The following is a 17789-nucleotide window of genomic DNA, read 5'->3' as shown; positions in this document are numbered from 1 at the left end:
TAAGACAATAAATGTGTGTTGTTTTAGGCCTCTCGGTTTGTGGTAATTTGTTACAGCAGGCACAGGAAACAAATACAGGATGATATGTAAACATAAAATCCTGTACAAATGGAAGGATTTTCTACAATGTAGCCAGAGCCAGGTGAGCCCAAATAGAGTGGGCGTGCCTGATGAGCCAGTAAGGTGTCAGGTGTCTATTTGCATGAGCTTATTTGCAGGGAGGGAAGGTGCCCCCAAGGAGGGCTGTGAGAGGCTGTGTGCCCGGTCACCCAGATTCAAGCCCCAGTCCAGTGGGGACAGTCTCCAGGCAGAGCTGAGGAAACTGTTTTTGAAGGGACTCTGATGGCCTCGTGAGTCCAAGCTGTGCTTCTTCGAGGCCCAGTGACAACACAGAACACAGAAGGCAGTAGGGAATATTTGCCCCATTTCTACACGCAACGTGGCCTGGCTGCAACTCAGTAGGCACTGCCTGGCATGTTCTCGCCCCCAAGGGCTTCATCTCAAGACTGTTGGCCTGCTTCAACTTTGGCCCGGGTCACTGACCAGGTGGCGGTGGAGAAACACCATCTTTGGGGCCATGCAGGCAGCAGATATCACCCAGAGATTAGCGGTAAAGACCCAGATTTTCCCAGAAACTCCTCCAAAGAAATAATGCAGTGCGTCTGGGGAGTAAACACAAGCCACTGGCATTTAGGCAAATGTGTGATGGTGCCCCGCCTCACTGACGAGGCCTGGGGACCCTCAGGTCACTGCACGGCCTGACTGTTGCCATCCACTCAAGTTTCTCTCCAGAACAGCTGTTCTCCAGACGCTCTACCCCCGGAGCAGCTGTGACCACACCTCACATCTGTAACGTGGCTTATTCACTGGAGCTCACGCGTGATTCTCTGGGAACTTCTTCTCTATGCCACTCTCATTCTGTGTCACCTGGAGAGCCATCACGTGTGGTGGCTGAGTGAGATGCTGGATGTCACAAGGCTTCTTGTGCTCCAGGTCTCGGAGTTTTGTTAACCCAGGAGCGCTGCCGCTGGGGGCAAGGATGTCTTCCATCAAGGGCTGGGTAGAGAAGTGACGTTCTCTCTGCTCAAGTGCTCACTCGGTCGGCAGACCCTCGCTGGACGGGCTTCGAGCCTCGTCTGCGGTGAGTGTACGCTCACCTGCTTGGCCTCACTCCCGGGCCGCCGGCCTGGTCCGTAGCCTCTTCTCTCTCCTGATCAGCTGCCATCCCCACTTCTCCCGCCCCATTTCCGCCCGTGAGTCACACAACGCAAAAAGGGGATCGATCAGATCAAATCGCCCCTCTGTTGCTTTGCCCTTTAAAGTATTCCAAATAGGAGTTAGAAATAACACTTAGCAAATAACTAGACAGGATGCCCAGTGAAATTCGAATTCCAGATAATCCCCCCCCCAAAAAAAAATTTTTAGACAGCATGACCCAAAACTTATCTGAAATGCGAATTTCACTGGGTATCCTGTTGTGATCTCGTTTCAACTCTACCAGACACGATGAACGCAGTCTCCGCTCCTCACCTTGACCAAGATGCTGGGGTCCCACCTTCGCCACCTCGGGGACCTCCCATTGCGTCCTCACTTGCTCCACACGCCCCAGCACATTGAGCTTCCTTCCGCTGCTTTAACGCATTAAACCCTGTCCCACGTGGAGCCCTTGCACCCTCTGGTCCTCTGCCTGGAACAGTCCCCGTCCTCCCCACCCTCGCACGGCGGGCCTCTGCTTATCGCTCAGGTCTCAGCCCCGGGTCACCCCCTCGGGCAGCTTCCCTGCACCCCTCCAGGTGCGCTCTGCCCTGCCACTCGATTTTCTTCCCCGCTGCACATCCACAGCATCTGAGTCCACTGCTCGCTGGGCCGGAAAATATCAGAAACCAGCCAAGTGGAAAAGACTCGGGGAGCCCATGAAGTGGTTTTCCATGGGGGTGGCCCGAGCGAGGGTCAGTGGAAAACTCTGGAAAAGTCGGCCTGGTTCTCCTGCCACATTTCAGTTTACTCTTCTCGGAGGGTGCCGGAGAGACTGGGGGTGGGCGAGGGAGGAGGAAGCAAGGGGTGCTTCTGCTTTGGAGTCTTTCTCTGCCTCCTATCTCCTTCTCGGCCTTATTCTGCGGCGTTGCTACAGAGCGCATCTTCCCACGCTCACCACCGCCCGCCTGTTCTCCGTTCTCAAGCTTGGCACCTCCGGGCGGACATGAAGGCTATTTGGGAAGGTTCCTCCTGGTCACCCCGTATTTAGGAAAATTTCACAAAAAGATCTTAGCATCGCTGTAAGTGTACCTCTGAACACCTTTCTCGGAACAGGAGGTTCTGAGTCATCCAAGAATTTCAAATTTGTAGTACCACAGGGGGACATGGGAGAGGGGAGAGAGGGCTGGAAAGCCTCTGCTTATTCAGGGTCATCACCTGGAAGTTGATAGCCAGTCCTCAAAATCCCAAACGTTCTCGGTCGGAGTCTCTCACAGGCCTCAGAGGCAATGCTTGCCTGTGGTGGGACCAGTTTTTTATCTTCTCCCCAATCCATCTCAGACTGACTCTTCATAAGATACAGTGAAGGAGGAGAGACTACAGAAACAGACCAAAATGAGACCTCCCCGACCGTGCACTTGTACGTCTTAACAACATCAAAAAGCTGTGCACGTGTCTAAATGTTGACCCTCAGTGTCCGCACGTGTCCCATTGAGGGTGGATAATAAATATTTGTGTACTGGTACCGGTCCACAGAGCACCCTTAGAGAGCATGGTGCAGATTAGTGGGCAGTTTGTTTAAGACGAGAATCTTAAAAGTGTTCTTTATTCTTCAATATATGAATCTACAGCCAGTGAGCTAGGCAATGAAACCACCAACCCTTAATACATCCTAGGAGGCCCCATTTCATGCAAGTAAATTAGATGAGCACACGCGGGTCCGGTGACATTATCCTTGGTTTTGATGAGCAAGGATTTGCTTTCCCCATCGGAGAGTTGTGCGGGAGGGATTATGACATTGCAACGAACTAGTGTGTGCGTGCGTGTGTGCGTGCTTGCGTTTCCATTAACCTCAGGCCTTGTTTATGTCCATGAGGCGTGGTTGGGGTAGGAAGAAATTCAGGCCTTGAGTCCAGACTCTTCCATCTCTCAGGTGCATGAGCTCAAGTTTCCTCATCTGTGAAGCAGAAGAAATACCTGACTGGGCTGTTGTCAGCTCTCAATGAGACAACATACAAAACACAGAGTCGAAACCCAAAGCAGCGCCTGGCCCGCGAGGCAGTTCGCTCTGCTCTGCTCTGCTCTGCTCATTTGGGTTCCCAGCGAGAGAGTCCAAGTCCGCAGTTCTTTTGTTGCCTTAAAGACGTGGTGAAAGGCTAGATGCAGTCTGGAGAGGAAGATCCGGTAGCGGATAACAGCTAGCTGGCAGGCCTGGATGGACTGTTTCAGGATGTTAATGAGGACCTTTAATTTAACTGAACGTGGGTCTCAGCTGCATACGAGAGCCTGGAGGGAAGGGTCGGGGTGTGGAGAGACTGGGGTTTTCCTTGCTCTGCTGTTTTGCTCATGAATCCTGGGCAAGTCTTCTTCCCTAACTGGGCCTCTTTATCTGTGGAAGGGTTGGCAGAGGGGTGGGTGGGCACTGCCTGGCTGCCTCCGAGCATGGTTATAAGAAAGAAACCAGCACTGTGACTGGCTCCTCTGTCCCCAGAGAATCATGCCTTTGCCAGTGGGTCTTTGTTCCTTGCCCCAAGGGGGTTGCCGTGACTGACCGAGCCATCTCCTGGCCCACAGGCTCACAGTCAGCAGGCCGGGGGCCGTGGCCCACCTCTCTCCAGATGCCTTCTTCTTCAGACCCATTTTCTTAGCTTGCTCGTGCCAGTTGCATCTTCTCTAATGAAGCAAATGACGACCCCCCGCTTCCCAAATAGGAGGTCGGCGGCTGCCGAGGATGCAGCCCCAGCCTGGACGCAGAGAGCGCCTGGCCTGAGCGTGCCCACCGACTGCTCAGAGCGGGCACTTCCTCTACTCTACGCAGCCCCAGAACGTTGACCCTGTCACCAAGATAGGCCCGGATTCACTTTCATGGAGCCAAGTGCTGCTTCTGCTCAGGAACCTGGTTGCCCTGGTTACCTGGCAGGGACATCTGTCTGCCACTAAGGAGAGCCTAGAAGATAACTAGTGCTTTACTCCTACCATAAAGGCCAGAGGGTGGGGGTGGGGGCGCGGGGAGGAGGGACCTCTGGGCCAAAGGAGAACAGGCCTCTACTGCCTGTCCCCGCTGTCACTCATTTAATGATTCACTCACTCTATTCTTTGCTCATTCATTGAAGCTTTCATTTGCTCCTTGACTTTATTCAGCTATCAGTTTGGTCGCCCTCATTCATTCATTCATTCATTCATCTGGTCAGTGAGACATTCATTTGTCCATCCATCAACCACCTACCCACCCACCCACCTCTGCATCCATCCCTTTATTTGAGGGTCCGTAATTAAATTAGCCAGGCAAGCAAAAGACACATTCGTACTCCCATGTCCAAAGCACTGTTGTTTGGCAGTGAGGAGGGCAGGGCACTACCATTCATTGCCAGGCTACTATGTACCAGGCGCGGTGCCAATCCCTTAACGCATTCGATCTTCATATTAATCTCAGAGGCAGGTTCTAAGCTCCCCACATACAGAAGAGGAGAATAAGCCCAGAGAGACTGGGCGACCTGTCTAGAGATAGTCATCCAGTCGGGGGCAGTGCCAGGGTCCCGCCCTGGGTTTTCCGGGTTCTGTAGCCATGGCTTTTCTAGTTTGTGTTCAAAGTCGTTATTTACAGAGTGCTTTTTACATTCCGTTGATACTTACCACAATCCTGGGAGATGTGTCATATTGCCCTATTGTGCAAATGAGCAAAGCATGGCTCAGAGAGGTTGAGTGAGATGCCGAAGACTGTAAGTTGCTAAGGACAGAAGGTGAACTTGAACTAGGGTCTTCTGATTGCAAAAGTTTTGTTCTTTCGACAGCGTCGTGTGCTCCGAGAATTAGCCACATGGGGCAGCAAGTTCCTAGTGGCTCTAGCCGTTGGGTGGGTGGGCGAGAACCTTGGGTTCTGGGAAGAGAGCAGGGAACAGGTGCGGGGGGCCGGGGAGAATCTCTGGAGGAGGGAAGGACAGATGGAGAGAGCCCCGGTAGGGCAGAGGTGCGGAGGGCGTTTAGGGGTTTGGCTAGAGCAGAAAACCTGTGTTGGGCAAAGGAAGGAGACGATGCTGAAATATAGGTGGGGCCTTCCCTTCTGAAAGACTCATCCAAGGATCCGGAAGGACTTTTCGAAGCCACAAATCTGATGGTGTCCCTTTCTCATTTAAAACCCTTCAGTGCCACCTCCCTGTTTCTCCCAGGACACAGCCGAGGTCTCCTGCCTGGCTTACAGGCCCTCTGTCCGCCATCACTCAGTTTGTGCACCACCCCACCCACCAGCAGCCCTGCCCACAGGGCAGCCTATCTCCGACATGTCTGTGTAGGTGCTTGGATGTGCTGGCTTCTCTCACAATGAGTCAGGGAGCAACTTCTGTTTCAAGGAACCGCATGGGCAGGCCCGCCACTCCCTGGCTGGCCTCCTGCATCCAAAACAAACAGTCTGGCGTGGGCGCCTGGGTGAGGTGGGGGAGGGCGTTTCAGGATAACCAGGATGGCGTCCAGAGAAAAGCCTGTCTGTTGTTAGGAAGTAAATGATGAGCACAGGATCGGGGCGTACGCCGCCTCCGATGGCCCGGGGGACATAACAGCCACTCATTAAACACCTGCTTATCCTCATAACCTCTGTGCAACTGAGATAGCATTTGGCCAATGAGGAAACCGAAGCTCAGGACACTGGAGCAAGTGGCTCAGAGTTACACAGCCAGGAAGCAACAGGTTTAGGCTCAGGTCTGTCTGTTGCCAATAGCCTCTCCTTGCAACAGCATCATGGGTCAAAAAGCTTAGATTTTCTAAACAATGCTGATCACCTCTCTATGACAAAAAGCATGAATTGATTAAGAGCTATCGATCCAGAGACTGGCTTCCTGAGTACTGCCGCTGGGTTGCCTCAGTGGACTGAGAACCATATCGATGGCCTTATTTAAGCGACTTACATGAAGGAGGAGAGATCAGAGAAAAGGAACTTGCAGCAGGAAATGCAATGGACCTCGCGGAGCTCCTCTGATCAGCTTTCTGGGTGGCTCCAAATGTCCCCCTGGAAGGCGGGAGGCAATCAGGGGGTACCAGGTCCAGGCTGCAGTGCTTGAGACAGAATTCTGGGCTGTGCCAAGACCTGAAAGCCCGGAACCCACCAATGCCCTGCCTAAGGGCCCCCTTCTCCTAGGCCCCTGAGCCCTTCTCCTCAGGTGTGTGGGGCTGTGCATCCTGGGGGCTTAGGGTTCAGTCACCTGGGCTGCCACGCGGAGCGAGCCCTGGACAGCCGCACACCATGCTCATGCCCAGTTTGTCCCACTGGACTTCCCGTCGAGCTGTCCTTCAGGGCCTCGAGGCCCTTTCTAGGCCTAGAACCTGCCTCGCTTCTGCAAGCCTCCCTTCCCAAAACCAGACTGCCCAGGTCTGCTCCCTGGTGGTGGACCTGCCTCCTCAGACAGGCGACTGTCCCTAGTTAGACTCCTCCTGTCTCCTGGGCACCGTGCTAGGGGCTGAGGCTACGGAGATGATTCAGATATGGTTCCTGACCTTGAAGAAATCATGGTCCCTTGGCAGAGATGCCCTTATAATTTCAAAATGGGGACCAGTGGGGCCACAGAGGAGAGACGGTCACTTCTCTTTGAAAGGTCAGAAAGATGCTCAGGATGAGTTTTGACTGGGTTCTTCAAGCTGACCTCTCAGTGTGAGAAGGTTTTATTGTGTAGGCTGGATGGGAAAGCCATTCTGGGCTGAGGAAGCAACACGAGAAAAGACACAGTGGCAATAACCAAATGTCTATCACCGGGAGAATAGATAAATTGTGCATTATTCAGTGGCAACCAAATGTCTATCAACGGGAGAATAGATAAATTGTGCATTATTCGTAACATGAAACATTACACAGCAATAGAATAGAACAAACTATTACAATACACAATAACATCAATAAATCTGTGGTACAATGCTGAGCAAAAGAAGTTTGATCCCAAAGAAGACATAACATAGTGCGCAGTTATATTCATATGAAGTTCAAGAACAGGCAAAACTCATCTGCGGTGATAGAAATCAAAATAGTGCTTACCTGTAGCTGGCACTGGGAGACTTTGGGGGCTGTTAGGATGGTGGATGGTGGTGACATACTTTATCAGGCTTTATACTTCAGAGTCGTAGACTTTACTATATATCTTGGTCAGCTTGGGCTGCTGAAACAAAATACCATGGACAGGGTAGCTTAAATAGAAATGTATTGCCCACACTCCCGGAGGTGGAGAAGTCCAAGATCAAGGCACTGGCTGATTCAGTGCCTGGTGAGAACTGTTTCTCAGCTGCAGACAGCTGCCTTCTAGCTGAGTCTTTATGTTGTTTTGTGGGAAAGGAGAAGAGTGAGCTCTCTGGTGTCTCTTCTTATAAGTACACTAATCCTATTGGATTAGGGCCCCACCCTTATGACCTCATTTGACCTTAATTATCCAAAAAGGCCCTATCTCCAAATACAGTTATATTGTGGGTGGGAGCTTCAATATATGAATTTTGGGAGGGACACAAATATTCAATCCATAACCTTATATTTCAGTTATACTTCAAAACGAAAAGAAAGGAGAAAAATAATACCAATGTTGATTCCTCATTGCCAGAGACTCTAATTCACCTGGTCTAGCATGGGGGTCTCGTGCTAAATGTTTTTTTTAAGTATTCCAGTGACTCTAACATGTAACAGAACCTGAGACCCACTGGAGTTGTCCTTCTTAAAGAGCGTCCCTCTCTGAGGTTCTAAGCCTTGAACCTGCTGGGAGAAGCCAGCTGCTGGACTTATCCTGGAATGCACAGACTGCAGGGCCGAGAAGGAAGTCAGTGCAAAGCGCTTTTATCTGAAGGAAGTCTTGCATGAAGCGCTGGTGCAGAGACCGCTGGCTGCTGAAGTCTCTAGCCTCGGGCAGTCTGGCTCTGTCACCGTGCGACTCTGCAGGCTTCTCAGCGCCAGCCCCCCATGCACACCTGCATGGCCTGCCTGCTCCTGGTAGGGGTCCAGGCTTGGCATCCCTTTCAGCATCTTGAAAGCCCCGCTGAGGAGGCCGGAAAGCCGTGATTCCAATAAGCCACAGTGGGGCTAGGCGAATAATTGTGAATGGAATTCGTGCTTGAGACTTCTGGTTCTCACAGCTGTGGCTGGGGGGTGGAAGTCACCACGGGAATTCTGAGTATTGTTCAGAGCTGCCTGCCGCTTCTATTGTTGGGCTCTGATTACAGCTTTTGTTTCTCTGTAAAGTACAGTTATTAAATGCCCGCCGGGGAACAAAGATGTATTTACATACTAGGGGGGTTGGTGAAGGCAAGCTATTTTTAGAGCTGCCCCTGCGGTTAGTCTGCTGGATGGGGGATGAGGAGGGAGGGAGGGAAAAAGAAGGACAGGGGAGAGAGAAGGGGCCTGGGGTTGTGGATGGGGGGAATCTTTCATCTTTTAGGTGAAAGTGAAATGTTTCTAAAGGAGCCAGAGATGATTGAAAACATTGAAGAAGCCATCACAATGCTGCTCTAGCTTACCTAAGTCAGTTTATTTATACTTATATTTGTGGCCAAGAGAAGGAGGTAGGGTACACTTGGGAAAGTGAATCGAAGTCGCCGGTATTAGTCAGTGTTCTCCGGAGAAACGAACAGGATATATGCATATAGATAGAGATAGGTATATATGGGAGATTTACTATGGGAGTCGTTTCATGCGGTTATGGAGGCCGAGAGGTCCCACCATCTGTTGCCTGAAAGCTGAGAACCAGGAAAGCTGGTGGTGTAATTCACTTTGAGTCTAAAGGCCCAAGAACCAGGAGCCCCGAAGCCTGAGGGCAGAAGACAGATGTCTCAGCTCCAGCAGAGAGAGTGAATTCTCCCTACCCCTGCCTTTTTGTTCTATTTAGGCCCTAAAAGGATCGTATGAGGCCCACCCACAGTGGGGAGGGAGATCTTTACTGAGCCTACTGATGTGACCACCAATCTCTCCCAGAGACTCCCTGACAGACACACTCAGAAATGACGTTTCCCAGCTATCTGGGCATCCCTTAGCTCTGTCAGGTCCACACGTAAAATTAGCCATCACATCCCCCTTACGCTGGCATCCGGGATCCTTCTGAGTCGGTCCCCGACTGCTTCCAGGGCACCGCATTCGCACAGCCCTGCTCTCCAGCCATACCAAATTCCCCAGGATCCTAGTCCACAATGAATACTTCCACCCCGGTCGCCCCAGATTATGTGTGAGGTTCACAGCCGTCAGAGTAATTCTAAAACCTACCCACTGCTTAGATGAGAGACTGTCATTCACCTCAATCAGGTGAGCTTAGGAGTCGGGCTAAACTAAATAAAACAGTTGCTGACGTTGATGGAGCCATCGATATGTGCCAGGCACTTTGCTAAGAACTTTACATGCGTTATTTCCTCTAAGACTCACGATGAGGCTGTGAAGTAGGAATTATGATCAACTCTATTTTACAGATGAGGAAATGTTGAGGCTTTGAGAACTAAAGTTAATGAGCCCAAGGTCATGACTAGTTGGTGCTGATGGACTATGGACTCTAGAGTCCAGGCTCCTTGCTCTCCTTTCCTAGGATAGGGCCCGTGAAGTCCACAGGGTCTGCTGGTGGAAGCTGTGACTTCTGCTTCTCTTCCTCTGAGTGTCAGCATGGCAGCCCTCCCAGACACTTGAGGCATTGGTTCTTATTGTTGAACGTAAGTAAACACTTCTGACAAACGGCAAGATGGATAAGAGAAACTGGTGGCCTTTGATTTGTTGGACAGGTCAACTGCGGGGGTCTGAGCGAGAAGTTCTCACAGGCTGAAGATCTGGTAAAGCCCCAGATGGATTCCTTCTCAGATCCTCTCTCAACTTTGTCTAGAATGGTCACTTTCTAGAATGTTCCACCACTTTAGTGTGGCAATTAGCAACCCAGCTGTGGCCCTCGACAGGCATCTGGGCTTCAGAAAATCTTCCTTTTCAAGTTTTTACACATTGGAGCAAAAGTCCACATGTTTGCATGATAGCAGGCATTCCATTCTTCATAATTTTAGGGCTTACCAGCATCCCCGACCTGCCATATGTGGTCAAGATAGTTAACGTATGACCTAACTGGGTTGTCTGCCGGGGCTGGAAACTCACCAGACCCCAGAGATCGCAGGCATTGCTGAGGATCTTGAGGGCTCCTGTGGCATCAGGCAATATCCAGTGTCAGTTTCTCTTCCTCGTTGCCTGCTGAGCCTAAGCAGGAAATACCTGGTTCTGCTCTCGAAAAATCTCGGAGGCAATCAGCTCCCCTGACTCCAGATTTTTTTCCTCTGTGAGCCTGGAATTTTGGTTGTTTGCTGACCTGTTCGGAAATCCCGTTTATGGCACGTGGATGGTCTCTCATAGTTCCTCCTGAAGTATTGTGCTTCAGCCCTGGGACACAAGAATTAGTTTCAGAAGGACAATCCAGTCACCTGATCTGTATTCTGGGCAGGTCACGCAATCTCACCCCACCTGCGGTAATTACTGAGCAGCATCCTTTCTACCCTTGGCTGAGGCCAGGTATGTGGGAGGGCCAGGAAGGCCAGCCTTCTGACTTCTCAGCCACGAAAGCAGCCCCACTGACTCTTTTCCCAGGTTTCATTTTTACACTGAAAAATAGAGAAATGCTGTTTTTAACTCTCTGCTACCCAGTTTCTGGAGGGGACACCACGGGAACAAAGCTGGATTCAGAAAGTGGTTCATGTTTAATTCTTGTTCTGTTTTGGTTCTGATTTCTAGTCAGAATGTAACCTAACATATATATGTGATACATATACATCCTTACAGGTAGCCTAGCACAGACTTTTATTTAGAATTCATAACTTTAGATTAACCTGTAAACCCACTTAGATCACCCTAATTATTATAAGGTGTTCTAACCACATTCTGTGATTTGCTCAGATTTTAACAGAAGGGCTGAGACTTAAACTTTCTTCCATACCTACTCCATCCTTAACTTTGACAGTTGTCAGACCTGTCTTTTCAAGGAGATGAGATAATTTACAGAACCAGGGGAAGAATCTAGTTCAACATGCTCAGGGCTGGCCCAAGCAGCCTAGAGGACCCTCTGCTGATCTCATGAACTTTTCTCATTTTACCCTCGTTATAATCCTAAACTCTCCTCCCAGGGGTGGGAGTTTTCCACTATTTTTGAACATGTGATATATGTATAGGCATGTTTGCTAACTGCGTAGGTGCAGGAATGTCCCCACCTATACCTGTGATGAGGAAGCTCACCTTGATGTTTATGTTTGATTTCTCTGAATGAGGCTAATCCAATCCTTTGCTTTCAAAGACACATTGCTCTAGGAGTGATCCCCAGTGTGTCTCTTGCTTGCTGGCTCTCGATAAATTTCCTTCTCATAAAATCACCTTGTCTTTTGGCTGGCAACTACCGAGTAACTGGACCCGGTTCGGTCCAGTAACAAAAACAGGGGGGTACTCTGGAGTTGCTCCTTCCATTGACTTCTGAATCTGACTCAGTCCATTAAGGGGCTGGTGACATTCATCAGTGAACAAATAATATTGCTGTTATAGGCACTGAGAATACAGTGATGAACAAAACAGATAACATCCCGGCCTGTGTGGAGGTTGCACCATAGTGAGGCATGCAGAAAATAAGCAAGATAAAGAAGTGAAATATTTATCTTTACTGCTAAAGAGAGAAGAACAAAGCAGGGAAGGGGACATGAAGTGTCTATGAGGGAAGGGCAGGTCAATCTTAGAGGAGTGACAGGTGCTCAGAAACTTTCTGTGTGGCTTTGGATCAGTCGCATGATCTCTCCACACTGCTCTACTTCGTGTTGTCAGAGGGGTTAATGTCCATCTGGAGGTCCCAGCGTGTAAGCGTGTAGAAGGAGCTCAATAGATATTTTTGAACAAAACTTCGAAGGGCTTTACACATGCAAAGCATGAATAAGGAGGATGAGAACGATGTTTTAAAGGTAAATTGCCGATTCTGGAATTCAGATTCCTCCTCTCCCTTTTCTTCAGATGACAAGTATCCATGGAATATTCCAGCATTCCTCAGTGCCCTCTGTGTGTCCTGAATGTTCTTGGTTTGCTCTCAGACTGTAATTTTAACAAGGGAATATTCCACATACTTTAAAAAGAATAACACTGAAAGAACTGTTACATAATAAAGCTCTCCATCCAAAAAAAAAAAAAAGCCAGAGGAAAAGCAGAAAGAATATATTTTTTTGTTACCGCATTTATTGGCTGATCCTGAGTCTTCCTCACAGAAGGGTGTAAACAGGGTCTGGTTACACTGCAACCTCAAAGCAGCCCTGGGATTACTTTGCTGTATGTCTTTGGGCATCTTGAGTCACATCTCTGCTTTCCCTCATTGTCTGTAAATGTGCCTCTCACTGTCAAATGACCTTTGTTAGGCACGGAAAAAAAAAAAAAAGCAAAGGAATAATTTCAAACTGCTCAGTCAATAATATCAAAAGAATTAACAATAGGGGACAAACTGCCTCTGTGTCCTACCCTGGGGGAGTGAGAGGCTCTCCCTCTCCAGTCTGATCCCTCCGCTAGGGTTTTTGGATCAAATACAAGACATTAAATTTGAGTTTGAATTTCAGGTAAATAAGGGATCTCCCCCACCCCCGCCATCCCGCCACCATCCCGCCACCCCTCCATTTTAACTATGTCCCAAATATCCTATCTAGAATCCTGTAGGAGTCCAGATCTAGAGACTCCTCCCTCCACCTTTCAGACCTCCTAGCCAGGGAAAGCAATTCAAATGTTTAGAGGGATCAGGCAGGTGACATCTGCATTTTTTTGTGAACTCTCCCTACTATAAGATGTTAGCAACATTCAGTTACAAAAACAAAAATCCACTATGGACCAGAGGAAACAGTACTTTGGCCGGTTCATAAACTGTGATGAAGCCAAACTATTGTACAGATGAAGACAGGGGCCTCTAGGAGACAGGTGTCAGCAAGGCTACACAGTTAAGGTTTCCCAGAAGATAACAGAATAGTCATCTTGGAAATGTTGAATATGAGCAGCCTGAAAGAGTCGGGACAGGAGCATTCTATGAAGTTTGCAAGGTGTTTTCACCTCCATCAACTTATGGGCTTCCGAGAACATTCTGTAAGGTGAGCAGTTGAGGTCACTGAGGGCCAGAACATCACAGTGTCACACGATGCCTAAGGTCACACAGGTAAATCTCCACAGACAAGTCTAAGTCTTTCACTTCACCACTGATTCGGGTAAGATAAAGACTAAGCTTCCTTTAGGATCCTAACAGAGACAAACTCCCAATCTGATTTAGTGCCTCATAAACAGAATCCAGTCAGGAGACCAGGCTGAGATCACAGACTTTTAACCTGGTTCACAAAAAAGGGGTTAAGCGGTCAGGGTTCCCACCATGTCATCATGCTCATTGGCATTCACCTTGTATTTTATCCTAGCAGCTGTACAGCTTGTCCTACCTCCCGACATCGATTTGTCTCCTGTACATCGTCACATGGGAAGGATGTTCTGAAAGGTGTTGATACAGATTTCAAAGGGGGAAGGATGTGACCCAAGGCTATGCAGGGGAAGGAAAGGAAGGACACAAACAAATATTTATCAAGAGCCTAGTGCATGCCATGCATTGTGAAAAGTATGGCATATCATTCTTTCCCAGCTCTTTAAATATCTGAATAATTCTCATTTTTCAGATTTCAGCTCAGATATCAGTTCCTCAGAGCCTTCCCTGACCACTCTCTCTAAAGAGCCCCTCCTCCCCCACCATCTCTTTAATTTGCTCTGTTTCTCCATTGCACTGAAATCTGTGATTTTCTTGCTTAAAGACTAGATCCCCTTAGAGGTTGCAGGCTCCATGAAGGCAGGACCGTCTGTCTTCTTCCCAGATGTATGCCTAGTGTCTATCACGGGACTTGGCATACAGTAGGTGTTCAACAGGTATGTTAAATACGTAAGAATCCTTACGAGAATGCATATTTATGCGCCATCCTTCCTAAAAGAATCTTAACTAATCCTTTAAGTTTCTCTTAGCCTTCCGTCCTATTAAGTAGGAGGTGGAGCTACAGCTCCAGGGAGAGAGAAATGGTTAGGAGCGAAGAATTGGCGCACAGAGCTGTAAAGCATTTTTCTCCAGGTCACGTAGCAGCCTATGGATTTATGCTTCCCAGACCGATTATGCGATAGTTTGCAAACAAATTATCTGCAAACGAACGACCCCTGTGGCTCGGCGCTCTAGACGATGACATCAGAGAACTCCCGAGTTCCACTCCCGAGCCAGACGCCGTGGTCCTCGAAAACTACGAGTCACAGAATGCTCCGCAGCGCAGGGGCCCAGAGCTCTGCGCGCGCCCCGGCCCGCGCGCCCGCGGCCGCCTCCCCGGGTACCAGGAAGACGCCCGGGACGCGGCGCGCCACGCTGCCGGGCCCGCGCGGCGCCTGCCGGGACTTGTAGTCTCGCGAGCCGGGCGCGCCGGCTCCGGGATCTCAGCCGGCGTCTGGGGGCCGAGGCGGCGCGGGCACGCGTGCGCACTGTGCGGCGGGCAGTCCAGGGCTCCGTCCGGCAGCTGGGCGCCTGCGGGAGCCGCGGCCGAGGCGGTGCGGGTGCTGCGCGCCGAGGGCCGTGGGGGAGCTGGGCGTGAGGAGCGCGGCGCGCCGGGCGGGGTGGGCGGGGCCGGGCTCCGGGAGCGCCGCGCCGGCCGAGGCGACCTGGGAGGCGGCCGCGCGTCCGCCGAGGGGCCAGCGGGCGCTGGTGAGTGCGGGGCGGCGGGCGGCCGGGGTCCGGGCGGCGCCCCCGCGGGCCCTCTCCGCACGTGTGCGCCCCGCGCGGCTGCACCTGGGCGAGGCCGCGGGGCTGGCTCACCTGCGCGCGCGGGCTGGGGGCGGCGTCCTGTTCCCGCGGCTGCTTTATTGTTTTCCTGACCTCAGCCCGGCGTCCGGCCGAGGAGGGCGGGGAGGCTGGCGGCCGTCGCTGTCGCCGGCGAGCTCCTCGGTGGCTCGGCGAAGAAGTCCAGTCGCGCCCTCCTCCTGGACGCCCTGCGCCGGCCAGCTGTCCGGGGATTCCCGGCGGGCGACGCCTGTCCGAGTGGCTCGGTTCCAGGGCTGTGCCCACGGGGGCTCCGCTGCCTTGGGCATCGTTCGCTCATATTTTAATGCGCTTTCACTTTAGGAATCGCCGAATCAGAAGTCGACTCCGCCGTGTGTCATAGAGTCATACGGTATTAGCGTTTTACCTTCGCACCTTAATGGTGCAGATAACCAGTGCGAGAGTCGAAAGTGACTTGCCCAAGGTCACGCAGGTGGGACCACGGAGGCGACCAGAGCCCAGGTCTTTAGGCTTCGAGGCCAGCCGCCAGCGGCCCCGCTCTGGGGCGGTCCTGACTGGTTTGTGGTTTAGTTCATAGGCTTTCTATTGACTCCTGGATAGACCATCAGAGGGGAAAGTGTCATAATGAGAGCGGTCTTGTTATTTATGGTGTTCACTGCCTTTGAGAGAATTCGACTTATCTTGTGCTGCAAAGCACAGCATCCAGCGTCTGCTGGGCACATAAATAATGAAACTCGATTGCTGTGTTTGGGAGCTGCTGGTACAGGAGGAGTTTTAAGGGAGAAATATACAGGCAGTTTGTGCTACTTTCCTCTTGTTTTCTTCGAATCCTGTAGTACTTGTTTTGTTATTTTTCGACTGATCATTGTCTTAATAAGATTTTCTTTGCTTTAATGAAGTCATTGCCCTTTGCGAATTAGTTTTCTAACTAGAAAATCTTATTTCCTGTGTGTTTAATGACTGGAACAAATAGCGCAGTGTGAGGTTTAAAGCATTGTCTTTTATCTTAGAACTACTGATCAGTTTGCTTTATTTCCCCCACGGACTCAGCTTACATACTTTCTATGTTAGTTTAATGCCATCGAAACACTTGACGGCAAAATTTGGGTAAGCTTTATATGATTCAGAGAAAAACTGAAAAAATCATTTTGTAAAACGGCATTTTCCTTCACCATGCGAAGAACTTGAACTGTTATTTTGTATTGAACCGGCCTCATATCTCGTGCGGCAGTACGATTCATTCTTACTAAAATGCCTATTACTTTGCACACTCAGGTTTTCACATGAACACACTTGAGGCAAAAAAATATTTCCCCAAATGGAGTTCATTTACTACTCCTTATGCTGGCAAAATCTTCCCAAGGGAAGTGACATTTTAGAATACTTAAGGTTTTAAACAGGTGTATTTAAGCTTAGCAGATTTTGAGGTAATAGTTAATTTATTTTATAGTGCTATAAACCTTACAGTGCCTCCATTGACAGGTTTCTCTTGAAGAGAGAATTTGTCCTTCGTGGTAAGCAGCGATTAACTTTTTGAGATTAAGAAGATGGGATTTTTGTATTGAACCGGCCTCATGTCTTACTTTTTCTAGTTAATTAGTATTTTTCTTGTTGCTTTGCGAGGAAGTAGCAGGTTTTTATTTTTCAGTTTTAGTGATGTAACAGAATAGGAAAGAGGTGGTGTGTAAATTTGAGTTGGTCATCGGCTAGGAGAGACAGTAAAACAGGATAAGTATACAATTGTTAGGAAATGGCCGTGAGTTCATAAGCCGGAAGGACCTTTTTAGAAGTGTTTAAAGACTTTAAGAATAGCATTGGGTTATTTTGTTTAAAAAGTCACTGTGGCAATTCTCTCATGTTGTTAACGTATCGGATATGATATGGAAGACTCCTGGGAAAAGACTTGGGAAAGATGGAAACATTTTATAATTTTATAGGGACTTTTTTCTAAAAACATTTAATGTAGCTCTAAGAAAATGACTTTTACTTAATCCTAAATTCCTATAGTCATACTGTAACACTCACAGTTATTTTGACTCTGGTAGGTTGTAATCCAGGATGAGATCTATGAAGTAATTTATTAGCATAATTTAAGTCAGATTCTGCAGTTAAAATATTGCTTGATGTTAAATAGCTGTTCTTGTTTTCATAACTGTCATTTAAGAATGGGGAAGATAAATAGTTTTCAGAATAAAATGTAATTATTCAGATGTGACAGTAGTTACACTCTGCTTTTATTCGAAAAGTTCAAGTAGCTGTGAGCTGAGGTAACAAAATACTACTTTTCATATGTTTGACTATTTGACAATATTAAAATTTGATATTAACTTTAAGGATGATTCTCTCACTTCAGATCTGCAGTGATACAATAAAATGGCTTCGGGAGGAGATAAATATTGAAGTTTAGTATTAATTTTTCTGACCATTTGTAAGTACACAGATTTGGAAATTTATTGATGTGCTATCAGAAAGTTGTTCTTAGGGCAGAAATTTTTGGTAGATTTAGATATTTGTCTATAATACTTAATTATTTTTAGAAATGTAAAAATGGGGTATTTTTATTTAAAATCAAAATTTCTGTTGGGAGTTGTAACATTTAACCATTTCAGCCCTTAATGTTTTTTCTGTTAGCTCTTGTGTGATCAAGAATATGTGAGTTTATAATTCCTAGAAGATATTTCAGCAAATATGTTTGCTGTTTATTTTGGTAAGACTTTTGGTTAGTTGAATTGCTTTGATTCAGGAAGTTTGTGTTTTGGGGATTTTATATATCAGAAGCTTTTCTGAACTGGAATTTCTGTTGAGTGTAAAAGAAAATTAGTCGGTTGGGAT

At 48.8% G+C, this 17789-nt stretch overlaps 1 protein-coding gene and 1 long non-coding RNA gene across 10 annotated transcripts in view; one reads left to right on the top strand and one right to left on the bottom strand.

Moving 5' to 3' along the window:
- Nucleotides 1-1977: 1977 nt before the first annotated feature.
- On the bottom strand, nucleotides 1978-14764 carry LOC120608855 (uncharacterized). 3 transcript variants are annotated; one of them, XR_005654540.1, is made up of 7 exons: nucleotides 13559-14764; nucleotides 12365-12537; nucleotides 11396-12229; nucleotides 10631-10767; nucleotides 7211-10549; nucleotides 6093-6193; nucleotides 1978-5673 (listed from the first exon to the last, which is right to left on the bottom strand). It is a non-coding gene; the product is annotated as an uncharacterized LOC120608855 (long non-coding RNA). The 3 variants fall into 3 exon arrangements; XR_005654541.1 differs by having other exon boundaries at nucleotides 1978-3151; XR_005654539.1 differs by having other exon boundaries at nucleotides 1978-6193.
- Nucleotides 14765-14788: 24 nt separating this feature from the next.
- The window catches only part of PLEKHA1 (pleckstrin homology domain containing A1), a 50126-nt gene continuing 47125 nt past the window's right edge, over nucleotides 14789-17789 (top strand). For all 7 annotated transcript variants that reach the window (XM_039870800.1, XM_039870805.1, XM_039870804.1 and 4 more), the window contains exon 1: nucleotides 14789-14882. The gene's annotated coding sequence lies outside the window, so the exon portion shown is untranslated. The remainder of the gene's footprint in view (nucleotides 14883-17789) is intronic.

This window comes from Pteropus medius, unplaced genomic scaffold (assembly GCF_902729225.1).
Source record: "Pteropus medius unplaced genomic scaffold, Ma_sr-lr_union100, whole genome shotgun sequence".
In the NCBI taxonomy this organism is placed as follows: domain Eukaryota; kingdom Metazoa; phylum Chordata; class Mammalia; order Chiroptera; family Pteropodidae; genus Pteropus; species Pteropus medius.
The sequence above is the reverse complement of the archived record's forward strand: the minus strand, read 5'-3'. Positions and strand labels throughout refer to the sequence as shown.